The sequence below is a fragment of the Eretmochelys imbricata genome, chromosome 10 (genome assembly GCF_965152235.1).
Source record: "Eretmochelys imbricata isolate rEreImb1 chromosome 10, rEreImb1.hap1, whole genome shotgun sequence".
NCBI classification, from domain to species: domain Eukaryota; kingdom Metazoa; phylum Chordata; order Testudines; family Cheloniidae; genus Eretmochelys; species Eretmochelys imbricata.
Window position 1 is genome coordinate 35959333 of NC_135581.1, and position 17991 is coordinate 35977323.

A 17991-nucleotide genomic window follows, 5' to 3' on the forward strand; every position below is an offset into this window, starting at 1 on the left:
AAAAAAAGTTTTCTGCGCCGCCCGGGAATCGAACCCGGGTCGCAAGAATGGGAATCTTGCATGATACCACTACACCAGCGGCGCGACTTGAGATGGTGGTTCCTGGCCGATCCTATCATACTATGCCGTGCAGCTCCATCTATAGGTTCACCACAGTATTGTTCTGCAGGGCTAGCGAGGATTAGCAGCGGGACGGCCTTGCTGTTGTAGGAGAATACAGACGCAAGAGGGCTCCCTGTTACACCCCAGCGCTGAGGTGGCTGGCACAGGTACGTATCCGCTTTGCAGCCGCTGCTCGCCTGCCCTTGTGCAGTTCTGCCACTAGCCGCATTTTGCAGCTCTTGGGATTTGAATCTCGTGGCGGTCTTTAAGCCACCACACTAGCTCCAGAGTCACTGTCCCCCCCCCCATTCAAATGCCTTGCACCGGGGAAAAGCCCCATTTTAAACAAATATTTCAGGTGCTTAATTGCAAATACAAACAACAGCTACAGCTGTGCCTTTTAGTCTTTCCTAATGGATAAATAATGAATAGGGAACAATAATAATTAGTGATTAATAGAAGAATAACATGATTGATAATATATCTTACATTTCTACAGCGCCGTTCATCCTGCAGGATCCCAAAGTGCTTTATAGACTATGCTATACAGAAAGTCTGCCCATAAAATGCAGCCATCTCTGGAGTGGAGGAGGGCAGTAACCATCCAGTGCTGCAGGAGAAGGAATGCTAGATGACAAGCAGAGCATTTACCAAAAGATTCACCAAACTTTTAATGTTCAGGGGGAAAAAAATGCAATGTCACTTAGAATGAACAATTTAAGGTGGAACTGTTTGTCGTCTGTAACTGAAGGGTTTGATAGATTGGGAAATGCACTGTGAGCTAAGTGGCTAAGTATAAACAGCTCACCGCCACAATATGCAATATGATTAAATTCATATTTCAAGATTCAAAGGCCAGCAGGGACCATTGTGATAATCTAGGCTGACTTCTTGCACAGCACAGTCAGCAAATCCTGCCCACTTCAGTAATTTCTGCATGAAGCCCATCATTGCTGTTTCAGCTAGAACGTATCTTTTATAAAGCCATCCAGTCTTGATTTAAACTTTTAAGGATTGCAAGTGAGATTGATTTAATGACTGAAATCCAGCACTCCCAGCTAAGTTGTTCCAATGGTTAATTATCCGTACTGTTAACAACGTGCATTTTACTTCTAGCCAGAATTTGTCCGGCTTCAGGTTCTAAGCGCTGGGCCTTGTTATGCTTCCCCCCCGACCGCCCAGCTATGAGAAATGTCTACTCCACATAGGTACTTGTCAGCCATGATCAAGCCACTTCTTAACCATCTCTTCAAGAAACTAAATTGACTTAGTCTTTAGCTGAGGTTTTTCAGACCTTGATTCATTCCGGTAGCTCTTTTCTGAACCCTATTTCTTTCTTTTCTGCATATTTATTACAAAATAAATTATATTAAAGTAATAATTTCACAGTATTTGCTTCAGCAAGGTGGCAATCTGCACTCAATGCTTACTTTAGATAGTAACACGTGGGTCAGAAACAAACTATCCTCTTCTCTTTCATGCTGGTCTAACTGCTATATATGCTGTTCTTTAAAGGAGGAATACTGACATTAAGCTGAGTGATGTGATGGGCCATCTCGAGTACCTCTGTGTAATTAACATTCTGATGTGCATGAGAAAATGTAAGCCAATACTTATTTCTTTTTACTGAGAACATAGGATGAGAACATTTGACATTGGTGGGTGAGGGACCATCATCCCCTTTGCTCCTTTCCCATCGACCCTCTTTTTCACATGCCCTTTGCTTGTCAATGGCACCAAGTCCTTACGTGATCATTTGAAGTTTTAGGCTTTTGACAATATATCTGAGGCATCTGGCCAGCTCACTTTGATACTGTTATGCCGAAAGGTGCTAATGGCTGCCTGCCAGTGAGTGAGTCTTGGGTCCAGAGATAATCACAGACTCTGCCACCCCCTCTTTCAAGTTTGGCAGAAGGAACAAATCAAGTCCTGTTATATAGTAAAGATAGCTGCAGACTTTGGTGGCAGCCACCCTTGGCACTAAGCCTCATGGCTGGCCAGAGCTAACCCAGGTAGATTAAGAGGGGTTGCAGGCTGTGTGCGTTGGATGCCAAAAGCCAGGAGAAGCAGTTGTGAGTGTGACTCTGAGAAGAAGCAGAGGGCTTCTTGGGCACAGGGCTCGCTGGAGGGGCAGGCCTTGAGATTTCTGGACAAAGAAACTGCCTGCTGCGTTTTGTTTCTACTGCGTTCAGGGAAACAGGATGTTGTGGACATTCTTTGTAAATAAACAAGAGTCCATCAAGATTATACCTGCCTTGTGTCATCAGTTTCTCACACTAACTGTAATGGAAACAACCCTGCAAGGCCCTCAATACTGGCTAACAATTGTGGCCCAAAGGAACAACAATTCCATGCCATCGATAATGTGCAGACAAATGGGTGGATTAGACAGAGGGGACGAGAGAGGATGCAAACCTCTCCTTAGCTCAGCTTTTCCTTTGCTTTTGTAGTGCTGTGGCAGGCACTCCGGCAGAGCAGAGTGCATTCTGGAAGAAGTGGGGGTTTTTTTTACCCAGAATGCTCTCTGCTGGCATGCATGAGGAGTTGACCCTTGCAAGAGTGGCACTGGCAGGGCTACAGCTTTGGGGAGGGTGTCTCTGGATCTACAGAGGTAGCTGGAAAACATGACATGTGCTTTTTAACAGCCCAGCATAATACACTGGAATAGTAAAGTGATCCACATAATGGGCAGCTGCTCAGAAGGCATCTGGTGTCACTGCAGACCATGTCCTGGGAGCAGCGTGTGAAAGGTGTGCTGGCTGGAGTTTAGCTTGCATGATGGCTCTGCAATAGGTTCTAGCTAACCTAAGCAGGGAGAGCCCAATGTAAAACCCACTGGAGTAAATAGAAAGGCTGTCAAGGAGCAGACCTCTACAGCAGGGGTTCTCAAACTGGGGGTCGGGACCCCTTTCTCATAGCAAGCCTCTAAGTGCAACCCCGCCTTATAAATTAAAAACACTTTTTAATATATTTAACCCCATTATAAATGCTGGAAGCAAAGTGGGGTTTGGAGTGGAGGGGGGTTGTGAGCTGTCAGCCTCCACCCCAAACCCTGCTTTGCTCCCAGCATTTATAATGGTGTTAAATATATTAAAAAGTGTTTTTAATTTACAAGGTGAGGTTGCACTTAGAGGCTTGCTATGTGAAAGGAGTCACCAGTCACAAAAGTTTGAGAAACACCACTCTATAGCATCTGACATTCAGTACAGATAGCCCCCTGGAGGGTCTAGGTGTGTGGCCAAGTGGAAAATGTTGGATTCTGTCTTCTAACACACCCGCCGTGTGGCCACCCTGACCTTTCAAACCTCTGCAGCATGCTGCATGTCTCCCATGAGCGGGATGTTTATCTGTCCTGACCTTGGAGTGAAATATAATGGCTTGCAGGGCCATCGATCCTGACAACAGCTTTGATGAGAATATTGTTGAACCAGGGTGTGTTGGTCCTAGGGAGAGCTGGGCTGTGGTTTGATTCCTAGCACAAATGGTTGCACTGTTTAAGAATTGTTCCTGCTCTGAAAGCAGCACCAGGTATTTAAAGATCCAGGCTGCTCCCGAGTGGCAGGGACCATTCTGTTGAAGCCTACTCTCAGAGAATGGCACCTTACAACATCACTAGACTCTTTAACAGTGCATTATCGTCACATAGACGGTAAGTGTCATAACTGTAGATAAAATCAGCCATCCTATGACCAGTATAATATAACTTACACAGTTGCTAATAGAAAAGGAGGACTTGTGGCACCTTAGAGACTGTTCGTCTCTAAGGTGCCACAAGTCCTCCTTTTCTTTTTGCGGATACAGACTAACACAACTGCTACCTGTCACAGTTGCTAATGTATTCTCGGAAATGCTAGCATAGCACAAGTTTTGCCTTCTTCTTTCATTGGTAATTCTAAGAGAAAATATTTCACATAAGAGTTTCTTTTCAATTTCCCCCCAAATTTCCAGTTTTTCCATATATGGCCTCAAGGGGAAAAACATTTTTTCCCAAAGTTTTTTCTTCCCCCGCCAACTTTCACAGCTCTAGATGAGACAGCTGAAATCCTAAGTCCCACTGCCAAGGAGAGGACTTTGCCCTGGTGTCAATCACAGCACAAAGGGCAGAGGAACGGTGAATCTGGCCCCTTGAAGCAGGGGAGAGTTTTGCTTCAGGGAGTGGCAGGTCAGCATTTCATGCTTCTTGGGTCGCAGAGAATTTTTTTAATGCTGGACAAAATTGTTGGCCCTTCGCCAACAACCACTGTCCCACCACTCTGCCAAGTGTATTTTTCAGGTGCCTCCTCCTGTCTAGACCCTCCACTCTCCATAGAACTGATGCTCACTTTTGGTCTGGATCCTACAGCTGAGTGGCAAGTTTTCTTCCATCCTCCTCCTCCTTTGATGCAAAGCCTGAGCCCACAAGTGGCTTGGGTGACCATCACCCTCCCTTAGGAGCTGAGATTGTCACAGCTCCTGAAAGGCATAAAGCCAGACGGGTCTTGTTCTTTCATGGCACAGAGTGTTAAGATGCCACCAAGCTAACGGTGCTGCTATGCTCCTGTCCATTGCAAACATCTGTGCCCCACTGCCATCTCCTTTCTACATGGGGATTGGGTTGCCACTTTTGGTTGGACGTATTCCTGGAGGTTTCATCACATGGCATAACCTTTAATTAAAGATTAATCTTTAATTCCTGGGGACTCCAGGATGATCCTGGAGGGCTGGCAACCCTAGCTGAGGAGTTCAGCCCACATGCAGCATGAGGTGCCTGGCTTGGCTCAGATACAGCAGCTGGTGGTTTGTGCTCAGTGACTGAGGCACAAGTAAATCAAACCAGCCCAAGCTCAGGGCCCAGGGCCAGCATTAGACTCGCTGGGGCCCAGGGCAGAAAGCCGAAGCCTGAGCCCCCCATCCAGGACTGAAGCCCAAGCACCTTAGTTTTGTGGGGCCCCACTGTGGCATGGGGCCCCGGACAACTGCCCGGCTTGCTACTCCCTAACACTGGCCCTGTCAGGGCCGAGGCGAATGGCTCAGCGGAGCTTGGAGCCAAAGAGCTGCCTGGCTTCCTGATGCTCCCACCACTGCTAGCGTAGGTGCTGATTCCATGGGTGCTCTGGGGCTGAAGCACCCATGGGGAAAAACCCGCCAGCCCCCCATCAGCTGTCCCCCACCCCCCAATGCCTCCCACCAGTGGGCCCCGCAGATCAGTACCTCCCCCTCCCTCCCCGATCAGCTGTTTCACGGCATGCAGGAGGCTTGGGGGAGAAGGAAGGAGCAAGGACATGGCACACTCGCGGTAGGGGGTGGAACGGGGCAGCGTGGGAGTGGGGTCGGTGGGGGCGGGAAGAGATGGGGTGGGGTCTTGGGGGGAGGGGGGAAGTAGAGGCGGGGTCTGGGGCAGAGCTGGGGGTCGAGCACTGCCCCCCACAGCACATTGGAAGCTCAGCGCCGCAGCCTGCTGCTCTCTCAGTCCATGATGGGGCGGTTTGAGTAGGGTTATCCTACGTCCGGGTTTTCCCCGACATGGCCTGGTTTTGGGTCCTCCAATCTCCATCCGGGCGGATTTTTAAAATACAAACAAATGTCCATGATTTTTCCTTGCTCGTCCTTTTTCTTTGCCTTCAGAGCTGGGTGGCCAGAAAGTGGCGGCTGGTGGCTGGGTGCCCAGCTCTGAAGGCAGGTCTGCCACTCTGTAGCAGGGCAGAAGTAAAGGTGGCATGGTATGGTATTGCCATAGAAACTGTACCCCCCCACACCCTCTTCAGCTCCTCCTCCCCCCGGCAGTGTCCTCTATTTGGGAATTTGAAATATGATAACTCTAAATCTGCAGAGTCAACATTTCTCTGCTAACGTTTTGCTGATGTCTGCATGTGGGGTCTCTGTGGGCAGATGCAGCCTAACACCTTGGAGGAAGGGGGTCATTGGATCAGACCCTCCTCCAGCCACTCTTTCTACTTACGCCATTGCTTTCAAACATGAGGGTTCCCACCAGCTGCACATCAGGCCAGGCAATTTGCACCTGTCTGAGCCAGCAGGAGATGGTGTGACATTGGATGGCTCTGGTTCCAAGGAGGGGGTGCAGCTGTGTTACGCAGTTAGGGGGTTCTGATCCTCTCATTGCCATTACACTGTGTCGGCAGCGTGTAACTCTCCCCATATTAACAGCCGTGGTGCGAGCATGCACATGCCTCTGGCCATGTCATCTCACATGCGGCCAAACCCCTCACTGTGGATCGTACCAGTACTGTCAATTGTACCAGGAATTTGGAAAAGACACTTGTGTTGTGCACTTGTGTTGTCCTTCTCTGCTCCTTTCAGGCTCTCTCTACCTTGTCCACTCATCTCTGCTCCTCCCAGGCCACATCCTGCTCTGCCAACATTTCTGCAGCCACCCCAGTCTCTTGGGAAATTGCCCCGTGCCTTCTTGCTCCCAGCCCATGGAAGTGATCAGGTCACTCCCCTCCTTGAGTGGCTCCACCTGCTGTCCCCTCAAATGTAAACTATTTGTCACCTCCTTCCAGGCTATCCCTAGCTCTGCCCCTCCCGTTATCCTCTCTGGTTGTCCCTCACTCCATCCACAGTGCTGATCTTGTATGCAGTGTAGCTGTAGCTGTGTTGGTCCCAGGATATTATAAAACTATTGCACGTTATTATTGCCCATTATCTCTATTCCTGATCATGTCAGTTTCTCAAACAACCATCATCTCCTTGCCTGGCCTCGCCTTCCTGGGCTCACCTGCCAAGCCCCCGCGCTGGCAATGTTTAAGCCAGACTCCCTTCTGCAGTGCTTGCTGCCTACCAGGAATCTCACTGATATGTATAAAAAAATTACCTCTTTGTTGTTCTGTTTTCCTGACCTCCATCTCCCTATCTGTCGTTAAGCTGAGGCAATGGTCACCTGTTCCTGTCTGGAAAGCACCTGGCACTTTGTGGGAGCCACCGCAACCAAAATGTAATCCTGTGGGGAAGGAGCATTTCACACCCACCGATGTACGTCACTGCACGGGGGCAGGCCAATGATGAATCATCTGGCTCAATGGGTGCAGGACTGGGCCTTTCCTACAGACACAGAGCCAGTATCCCTGGCATCGCTCCACTGAAGCCAGTGGAATTACACAGTGATGAACAGGCACTGCACAGTTAAGTGAAACCTCATTTGAACTGGTTTAACTTTTTGCCACAGCCCCAGGGCAGACACGAGACACCAGCCAGGCCTTTAGCTGCAATGGGTGCAGTATGGAAAGCTACAGCTCCTAAGCAAATAGACAGAACCTTCCTGACTCCCTTGAGGAGCCTTCCTCAGCAAACACTTGTCACCTCTGGCCCAGAGGCAGGGGAATCTCACTGTGGCAATGACAGCTGCTAGTGCAAATAGGCCAGGCCGGTGGAGCATGAACCTTGGAACATTTCGTGCAAATAATCATAATAATTTTTTTTAAATAGATTCTGTGCTGTGGATTCCCTTTTTTAATGCATTTAGCAAAAAAGGCTTAAGGTCCCCAGTGAGTAAGGGACAAACAGGAAGGCTCTAAAAGGATGAGAGCAGGCATACGTTATTATTGTTTATGATTTGCATTGGTCTGGGACCCCATTGTGCTAGGTGCTGTGCACACCCAGGACACACAGAAAGCTGAGCCCCCAGGTGGACACAGACAAATGGGGGAGACACAAGGAAAGCAGGAGACAGCGTGGTGGGCTATGGCCTGAGCAAACTAGCAGTCCAGCTGTTAAAAGTAACTGTTTAATGGTTAAGATGGAGGGCCTTGCACAGCTCCTCCCCGCAAGGAGCTCAGAACAGCTTACCAAACAAGCACGCTTTTATTGGGAAACTGAGGCACAGGTGAATTAAGTGACTTGCTAAAGATCAGTTTGGGAGTCAGTGGCAGGAAGAGAACCCAGGAGTTCTGGATTTCAGTCTGCTGCTTTACCCCTCAGTTCCACCTTCCCCTATCTGTCAAGCCCTGGCAACAGGTGATGCCATCACTGACCCCTAGAGCTGAGCAGGGCGGGTAGGAACATTATACCTTGGTGGTGTTGCTATCAGCAGCTGTGGCAAGGGAACCTACAATCCCTAACTCTATATGGGCCCCAAATCTGCTTGCACTGACTTCCCACAGCCAGGGCTCCCACTGGCTGGGTGCAGTATTGTGCCTGTGATGGGGTTCCCGGGGTGCAACCTGGGACTGTGGGACCACTGTACTGTCTTGGGCTGTCTCTCACAATGCTTTGCTAGTGACAAGCAGCAAACCCCTCCAGGCCCTGTTATCACTTAGCACAACAGCATGTGGAGCCCCTCACCCAGCTAGATTGTGTGAATGCTCCCAGAGCCACTCATGAATCACACTGGGAAAGGCAGCAGCCAGATTCCCCAAGCTCCCAGAACTGTACCTCAGGAATATACCATCTTGCACTGCTCAAGATGAGCAGTGCAAATGTATTAATTGATTCATCACTTCATCAATGGAAAGTGGATATACACCAACTTTTGCAAATCTGAGCAGATTTACCACATGCTCTGTACAAACTCACTGGTAAAGCAAAACAGTAAAAAAAATGTATTGACTACAAAAGATAGATTTTAAGAGATTATAAGTCACAGGCAAAAAGTCAGGGTAGTTACCAAAAGAAAATAAAAAATAGGCATGCAGTTTCAACTCTCAACCCTGTTAGACTGGGCAACATCTATTAAGCAGTTTTTCTCACCCCACTGGATATTGCAATCCTTAATATACAGGTTTTTCCCTTAAACCTGGGCCTGTCTCCTCTGTTGGAGTCTTCAGTCTTCTTCTGAGTGTCTTTGTTGCTTGCAGCATAGATTGGGGAAGGAGAAAGGTGAAGCATGGGCCCCCTGTGTTCTGTTTTATACCCTCAGTCCATGTGCTTGGAGAATACAAGTCCAGGCATGTCTGGTGGGCATTGCTGAGTCCCCAGCAAGGTTGAGCAATTCCCCTGGAGTGGCGTTATGCAGGTAAGTCATTGAATTGTAGCTCCCTTGCTGGACAATGACTGGTGATGTCTGCTGTTCAGATTACCTCCCTTTTCATTGTCTCTGGAGAGCTAGTATCTGGGTGGCTCCCAAACCCACAGAATATTTTAATGACAACCATACAACCCAATTCTCATAACTTCATACGCATTAATGATATACATATTTAGATAGAAAAATGACTTTCAGCAGATCATAACCTTCCCCTGATACCTCACATGGCCTGCTTTATATGCAATATCACAATTATATATAAATGAGGAATATGGGGGTTACAAGATGCTCCCCCAATGTATAGTATGTCACAGTGCCCTTAGTGAGGAAAATCAGCAGAGATGTTTTTAACTCTATGTCGTGTTAGGGCCTGCCTCTGGGGGAGCAGAGTGCCTCCTGGGAGATGCCAAATGTGTTCAGCTTCCATTACAGCGCAGAGCGGGGCGTGGCCTGGAGGAGCAGAGATGTAGAATACACAGGATCAGGGCCACAGATTAACTCTTTGCTGTTCCACTCTCACTTTGCCAGCTCTGTTATATCATCGATCTGGTCTGACATCTCCTTGGTGCATTTCTGGTGGGGAAGGTTTGTAATCCCCAGCAGTCTCCGGCCTGTTTCTGGCCTTCTTCTTGGCGTCTGGCTCAAGAGAACACACTGAGCTCTCACTGAGCCATGTTCCTAATGTGATGGTATTTCATATGCTCAGGTGCCAACTTCTCATTCTTCTTTATTGATCCCTTTGCATTATGGACTAGCCTGGGACCTCCAAAGGCTACCCTGGACAAAGCTGCCCTCCCCCCGCCGTCCACCGCCCCAATGGGGATTGAGTGCTGGGTGTGATGTGGTAAGCGGCTACCTTCTGTACTTTGCAACAGTTGGCAATGTACCATCTAAACACACACAGAGCAATGGGTACTGTCTATTTTAGCCATCAGCATGGGGCTGTTTCTTCCCCACTCTTGTGGTGTGTTGGGGAGGCACCCCCGGGTGTCCGGGCATCAAATTAAACCAACAATTCCTAACAAGATGGATGAAAACTCACCACCTCCCTCCCCAAAAAACAAATGGAGTCAGCCCGCTTGCACCTTCTCCCTGCCGCGACGGCCTGATGGAGCAAGTTTTGTAGGGAGTTTTGTCCAACCCCACCCTGCCTCCAGCCCCTACCCAGATGCTCCAGTTTGTCCGTAGCTATGTACTTACCTGGCCTCTTTGCTGTAGGGTCTGGGCACCTCACACTCATTAGTGGATTTTAGCCGGGCAACACCTGTGAGGGTGATAGGGCAGTGAGACACAGATAGACCAACACTCAGATCCTTAGAATTATTTCGGCATTTGATTCCCATTGGTTTTAATGCCTAGATACCTTTGAGGCTCTGGGCCAAGGAGACTTGCCCCAAGTCATCCAGCTTGTCTATGGGCATGTCCAGAGCCGGATTAACCTTTTGTGGGCCTGGTGCCAAACATATTTGTGGGCCCCCATGGGGGCAAAGGAGTATGGCGTGGGGAGGTCAGTCCTCAAAGTACAGGGCCAGCCAGGGGCAATGGGGCATAGCATGGTGGGGCTGGCCCCACTCCACCCAGCCCAGTGCAAGGGCACTGTATACAAACTGGCAGTTGCCAGACACACACTGGCCTGCCCAGCTCTGTGCTGCCAGTGTGCCCCTTCCCCTTGGGGGTGGGCCCATGCCGTGCCACACAGCCCCGACGTCCTATGCCCAGCGGCCCCCGGAACTGCTATGCCCAGCAGCCCCCCACACAGACCTCCACCACAAATGCACAGTGGCCTGCACACCACCACCCCTGCCCAGCACCCCCCCATACACAGCCACACCACTACTGCCCAATGCACTTCCCCACAGCCCACCACCACCCCACTTAGACCCCCCACTGCCCAGCATCCCAAGACACAGACCTCCTCCACCGAACCCAAAGAGACCCCGCACTGGCCAGCAGCCCCACACACATCTCCAGAGACCCACTGCCTCACACCCTGCTCCCTGGCCACACTCACCGGGCCTGCTGGAACGGGACGGTGTCTGCCAGGCTGAGCTGGCAGTGCAGCCGGGGCCGGTCCAGTGCTAGGGCGGGGAATCACTCCGGCCTCTCGGGAGTGGCACGATTAGCCAGGTCAGGGTCTGCCCTGGCTCTGGCTGGACTCCCTCACGACCCACTTGCCTGGAGATAGGGTGACCATACGTCCACGTTTGCCCAGGACAGTTCCCTTTTTAAGCTCTGTCCCAGCCATCCTGACTTTTTGACAAAAACGGCCATTTATCCCGTTTGCTCTTGCCAGCTGATCAGTTGGCAAGAGCAAATGAACAAATGCGCAGTTTACCAAAAAAGTCCGGTGCGCACCCCTAGCGGGGCATGGAGGAATGTGCAGGGGTGGTGGTGACACGAGGTATCAGGCAGCAGGGCTTGGGGGGTCAGCCCCAGCCCCAGGTAGAATGGAGCTTGGGGGCAGTTCTAATTTATTTTTCCACAGACCACCTGAAAATCGCTGGGGGTCTCGGCGGACCACTTAGTGATCTTTCCCAATATTGTGTCTACTATTAGCTAATGATTGTAAAGCGCTTTGGATAAGAAATATGTAAAAAAACATTGGGGTGTGGGGCCTGGCCAGGACTTCGGGTGACGGAGGGGGCTCAGGATTGGGGCAGGAAGTTGGCGTGTGGAGTGCTTACCTGGGCAGCTCCCATTTGGTGTGAGGGGTGCAGGTGGGAATGTGGGGCAGGGGCTGCAGGTGGGGGGGTGCAGGTGTCAGGGAGGGCAGGGGGCTGGGGGCTTGTGAGGGGGGGTACAGGAGTCAGAGCTGGGGGTGCAGGGTCTGGGAGGGAGTTAGGGTGCAGGAGCGGGCTGGGGGTTGGGGTGCAGGGTCTGGCCAGGAGGTAGGATGCAGGAGGGGGCTCAGGGCGGGGGCAGGAGGTTGGGTGTGGAGCGCTTACCTGGGGCAGCTCCTGTTTGGTGCGAGGGGTGCAGGTGGGAATGTGGGGAGGGGTGCAGGAGCTCCTGTTTGGTGCTCAGGGTGGGGGTGGGGATATGGGGGGGGTGCAGGAGTCAGGGTATGGGGCTGGGGGCTGGGGTTGTGGGGGTGTTCCCTGCCCTGAGAGCAGGCCAGGACGGGGCCCCTTTGGAGCCTGGGCCCGGTGCCATGACACCATTGTAAACCCAGTACTGGGTATGGCACAGCAGGGAGCTGAACCCAGCTCTCCCAGGTCAATGTCTTATGGACTAGAGCGTCCTGCCTACCCGGTCTGGGGAGCATTAGTAAGAGAATCTCAGTTAGAAGGACATTGAATGTGTTCAATACAGAGACCTTGATCCTCCCCAGCAGTACATGCTGTCTTACAGCGCCTCACTGCCCTTGCTGGCGTCAAACACCGCTCCCGAGCTCATCCCTCCACCCCTGAGCCTGTCGAGTGAATCCAAGTGTCTTTCACCCAGCTCTTGACCTTCCTGGCCATGAGCTGCACTGAGCACATGAGCCCGAGGGGCAGGAGCGACGGGGCTGGAGGACTCCAGAGGTTGCATGTCGCCCCAGCTGCATGCTCCATCAGGGCAAGGGGAAACCCCGACAGCTCCTCATTCTGCGCTTCAGAACACAAGATCTCATGTGAAATAAAGGCAGGAATACGCACATACTCATGTGTTGCCAGAGATGCTGGGCTTTGGCTAGCTGAGAAAGGGCTTGGCTTCCCCTTTGTCCTACCCAGACCGACAGGGGCATATAGGGCACCTCCTTCTATATTACAACCTCCCATTCCCATTAGCAGTGGCTTAGGCCATGGGAGTTAGGCACTTAACACCTTTGAGGATCTGGGTCAGCGACTTGAGGTGAGAGCTGGTCCGAATCCTGATCTTTGGCAGCCCCCTCCCTTTATTCCAATCGGTCTCTGCTTCTCTGTGTACCCATGCACCCTGCCCTACAGGGCAGCTCTGGGCTGCGCTGCCAGCCTTAATTGCAGCCAGAAAGGGTGGTGGCTGCCGTGCTGCACATGCCAGTCACTCACAGCCATCCCAGGGCACAGGGAAATGAACCTTCCCCTGGAGAGAGGTTCAGTGCAGCCGTGCTCCCAGAGTCCCAGCCCTCACTGGCTAGAGAAGCAGAAATGCCCAAGGTCACCCTGGATGTCCTGTGAGGCAAAGGCAGGCCACACCTGATGAAAAGTCCAATGACTAAAGCATCTTCTTGTCAAGTCTGAACTGGAAACTGCCTTTAAACCGGATCTGATCTGGGGCACAAGAAATGCTGGATGGCATGTGGGGGCCTTGTGTTCCCTGGATAACCTTTTCAGCAGTGGGACGGGGGAGACATCATCTAGTGGTTAGAACAAGAGCGTGGAAGTTTAGGAGACCTGGTTCCCAGCTCTGCCACTGATTCATTGTGTGACCTTGGGCAACTCACTGTACCTCAGTTTCCCCATATCTAAAATAAGGATGATAATATTGAGCCCACCTTCAAGATTCTCAAATGAAAGGGAAGTGCAGAATATTATGGCTACTAATTTCTGCCCCCTCTCAGTAATTTGGGGCTTTGAAAGTCATTGCTGATTCTGCAGGTTGTTACTCCAGCCCAGACAGAATTTCACTGGGGATTTTTAGTCTTCCTGGGGGCAGCAGGAAACGAGCCAGCAGCAGGATTCTGCTGCGTAAACACAGAACGGTAAAGTCCTTCTTTTGATTATTTAACCCAGATTGGAGCTGGAAGGAATCTGGTGTTTACCATGCACTTTTCCATGGCTCCCAACCTGCCTCAGGCCAAATGCACCACACTGACCTTTGCAATGTGTGACGAAGATCCTGGACCGGGGACCTGTTGTCAACAGCAGAGAGGGGCAGACCCAGGAAATGACATTTCCTTGATGCATACAGAGCGTCTTAGGACATCATGTTCCAGAGCCAGCATTTTGGTGGTTAACATTTGACAGAGGGAATTGCTAGTGGTCCATCCTGTTCAGTCTCTGAGAGTGGCCCACACCAGCTACTTCAGAGGAAGGTGAAAGAAACCCCACAGTGGACAATTATGAAAGAAACTCCCATAGGAGAATTTTCTTTCTCAGCCCCACCAGTCAGAGGTTGTCTTGGGCCTGGTCTACACTTAAAATTTAGGTTGCCATAGCTACATCACTCAGGGGTGTAAAAAATCCACATACACCCCTCGAGCCACCTAGCCCGGCTGACCTAATACACAGAGCCAACGCAGCTAGGTTGACGGAAGAAAGCTTCCGCTGAACTAGCGACCAGAGCTGGGAGAGGTGGGAGTCCTACAGTGATGGGAAAACCCCTTCCATCACCGCGGGCTGCATCTGTACTAGAGGATTACGCTAGCATAGCTACAGTGCCATAGTTATGCTGCTACAATGCCTCTAGTGCAGACATGGCCACAGTATCTGAAGCATGAGAGCTACCGTTGCTTGTCAATGTTGTATCTTATCTAATGTGATGGTGGGTGTTCTGGTGTGAACCCACTAAACCCTTGGCCTCAAAAATGCATTGTGGCAGTGAGTTCCATAGGTTAATTATGCATTGTATGCAAAACGATTTCCTTTTATGTTTCAAATGAGTCATTTTCTAATCTCACTGGTTTGTGCGCAGAGGAACCTAATCTGTTTTCACCCATGTATTCCTGTGCCATGGTATAGAGTGAATAGAGACAGCCTTCCTGGTGGGACAAAGCCTGTGTCACTTCCATGTGGATACTGTATAAGAGGCCTATGGGTTATGCCTCAGATTGACCCAAGACCACATAATGGCTTGGCTATAACCTGATCTGAACGTGGCCCTTTTCAAGTGTTACACAAACAGAGAGACTATTGTCTTTGTATGCAAATGAGACATGGCCCTCTCCACATGGGAACCTTTCAGGCATTTGGAGCCAGTCGATCCCCTGGTTTTTCCAGTGGGTGTCTCTGAGTGTTAGGGGAAGTTAAAATAGTGGCTTTCTCCAGGGCGTGGGCAGCAGGGAGGGTTTGCAGTAGATGTATCCCTGGGGAGTGAAGCTCATCTCCCTCCCAAAATATATTTTTGTTCAGAGTCTTGTGTTCCCTTCCACAACCCTGCATGGAGGCACCCTACACCCCCACATCCCCCCTGAACACTGGCTCAACAGGAGACTCCATTGGGTGAGCAGCGGCTGCCAGACTGAAGGAGCTGTCTTAACTTGGACTGTCCCCCCTTCTGTGCTATGGGACCTCACCTTAGGGCTCTGGAGACAGGTGTGATAGGGATCCCATGGGATCCAGGGGGCACAGCATCTCCTGCAGATCCCCCAAGATCCATTCAGGTCTAATGGAACCCAGAGGTTAAAGGAGTGAAACACACACACTCCTGGTCTTCTTCCATTATCTGTCCCACAGAAGAGAATATGCCAGGGACTCCACAGTATTTTCTCTGCCTTATGGGTGAATGGAGCCTTACTTCTTTTATTTTCTCCAGTCAACCAACTAATTTGCCTGAAGATCACCAGCGTATGCAGTCTCTCACAGCCAACTTACTAGCCCTGCTCCTTGGATGCTAGTCACTCAAGTGCATCTGAAGGGTGGGGGCTAAAGCATTTGACTGCATCAATCTCCCCTGTATTTACAGAGACCTCCATGACAGCCCTCAGCTGTTAAAAGCCAGTTAGGGCCCAGTCCTGCAGCCTGTGCTCATGCCAGTACAGTGGCCCTGTTGAAGCTCACGAGAGAAAGGTTTGCAATTTTGGGCCCGAAATTGCTTATTACAGCCACTTCTTAGTTCTTCAATCAGCACATAAGAAACTCTTCTGTTTATTTCAATTTTGAAGACAAAGCATCTGTATTCAGTTTTTCTCCCTACTTTGATCACATTCTGCCCTCAGATCTGCTAATTTAATCAGGAAATCTGAAGCCGTTCTCAGCAAAATAGCTGTAGGGATTTTACAATACACAGATGTTGGGAGTTGGTTTAAAATCTGAGGGCATGGCTACACTTGCAGATGTAGAGCGCTTTGAGTTAAACCAGCCTTCGTAGAGCGCAGTAGGGAAAGCGCTGCAGTCTGTCCACACTGACAGCTTCAAGTGCACTGGTGTGGCCACATTTGTGGCACTTGCAGCAGCATTGGGAGCGGTGCATTATGGGCAGCTATCCCAGCATGCAAGTGGCTGCAGCGTGCTTTTCAAATGCTGAGGGGTGGAGTGGAGTGTGACAGGGAGTGTGTTGTGTGTATGTGGGGGGAGAGAGTGGGTTTTTGGGGGGCTGAGAGCATGTCAGCATGGTGTCTTGTAAGTTCAGACAGCAGCAAACCCCCCTCTCCACCCCCCCGGCCTCTCTCTCTCCCACACAGCATTCCACACTAATGGTTGCTTTGTCTTGGAGCAGATAAGCGGCCGGCTGTCAGAAATGGAGCTTTCAAAGGGCATTTCCACATTCCTGCAGCGATTCAAAAACAATGACAAGAGCGGCCACTTGACTTCAGGGGGTTATGGGACATTTCCGGACGCTGATCAGAGCGCAGTAAAGCAACACCTCGTTCACACTGGCACCACAGCGCTCCAGCGGGGGCGCAGCAAACGTTATTCCACTCGCCGAGGTGGAATACCAGCAGCACCGTAGCCGTGGATTCAGCGCTCTCCGTGCCTTGCCAGTGTGGACAGGTAGTGAGCTAGTGCGCCCAGAGCTCCTTTATTGTGCTGTAACTCGCAAGTGTAGCCAAGCCCTGAGAGTTTAGGCTTATTTGCTGCTTCTCACACCTGAAGTGAAATGACTGCATCGAGGCAGTGGTGCCCAGTGGCCAGGGCAAAGGAGTCAGGGGAGCCCTACATTCTAGTCCCATCTTCTCCCTTGTTTCACCTGGGAAAGAATCACTGCTTTTCTGTTGCCTGAGTTTTCCCGTCTGTACCTCCTTTATGAAGTATTTGAGGTCTATGGATGAAAAGCTCTGTACAAATATAAAGGGTCAGATCATCTACTTGTGTAATTCGGCTTAACTCCATTGACTTCAATGGGCCTATACCAATTTACACCAACTGAGAGTCAAAGTATTTATTACTGAGAGCTGAAATGTTAGGTCAATGCAGAAAAACTGCATAAAAGGAATGAACAAATATGTAAATAAAACCACTGAGGACTGGATTTTTTTTGTTAATGTTGCTTTGGGAAAGCAAGCCACCCATTATCATTACTAATAATGATACTTTGCCCTTCTGATCTCCAAGCACCCAGCAAACATGACCAAATTAAGCTTCCAAATGCCCCTGGGAGCTGGGAATTCTTACACTCCTGATGCAATGGAGAAACTGAGGCACCGTGGGCTGAAATTACTTGCCCACAGTTGTAGTGTAGGATTAGGAACCAGGTGTCCTGTGTCCAGATTCCTGACTAGGCCACATTGCTCCCCCAGTTCATGACTGATGAAAATGGCATTTCCCCTATTTATATTCTGACAGTCTCACAAACAATCTGGCTAATACAATAGAGAAATTTTCCCATTCCATATTACCCCTATAGACACTGGGGTGAGGTGTCCTATATGTAACCTTCACCGCTGAGAACCTAAGTCTCACCCAGCTCTGCCCTTTCTCCATTCCAGGAGAGACTTAGTAAGCCACTAGGAACCAGCTTTTGGCTGCAGTTTAACCCTTTGAAAGCTCAGTGGCTACTTTGCTAACATGTTGTTAGCATGGGACCGAACTTACTGCTCTATTAGATACAGGGGTTAGGATGCCCATAGAACTGCAAGGAAATTAGAGAGGCTTTAGGTCATCACAATGGGTCTGATTCACACCCTCCAAAGTAAGTTACTGCTGCTGCACTTGTGTCTTCCCATTACCCCATGGAGAGATAAGGCACCTGGGGTTTTCAGAAGGCTGGGTGACTTTGGTGGGCTAAATTTGGCTCTCTGTTACACTGGGTGCAATCCCAGGAGTGGTGCAATACCCTGGGCAGAACCAGGGAAAGACTTGGGTTGGCAT

The 17991-nt window shown here is 50.3% G+C and overlaps 1 non-coding gene across 1 annotated transcript; it reads right to left on the reverse strand.

The window, feature by feature from the left end:
- Positions 1 to 13: 13 nt before the first annotated feature.
- Positions 14 to 84, reverse strand: TRNAG-CCC (transfer RNA glycine (anticodon CCC)). Its single transcript has one exon. It is a non-coding gene; the product is annotated as a tRNA-Gly (tRNA).
- Between the last annotated feature and the right edge of the window lie 17907 nt (positions 85 to 17991).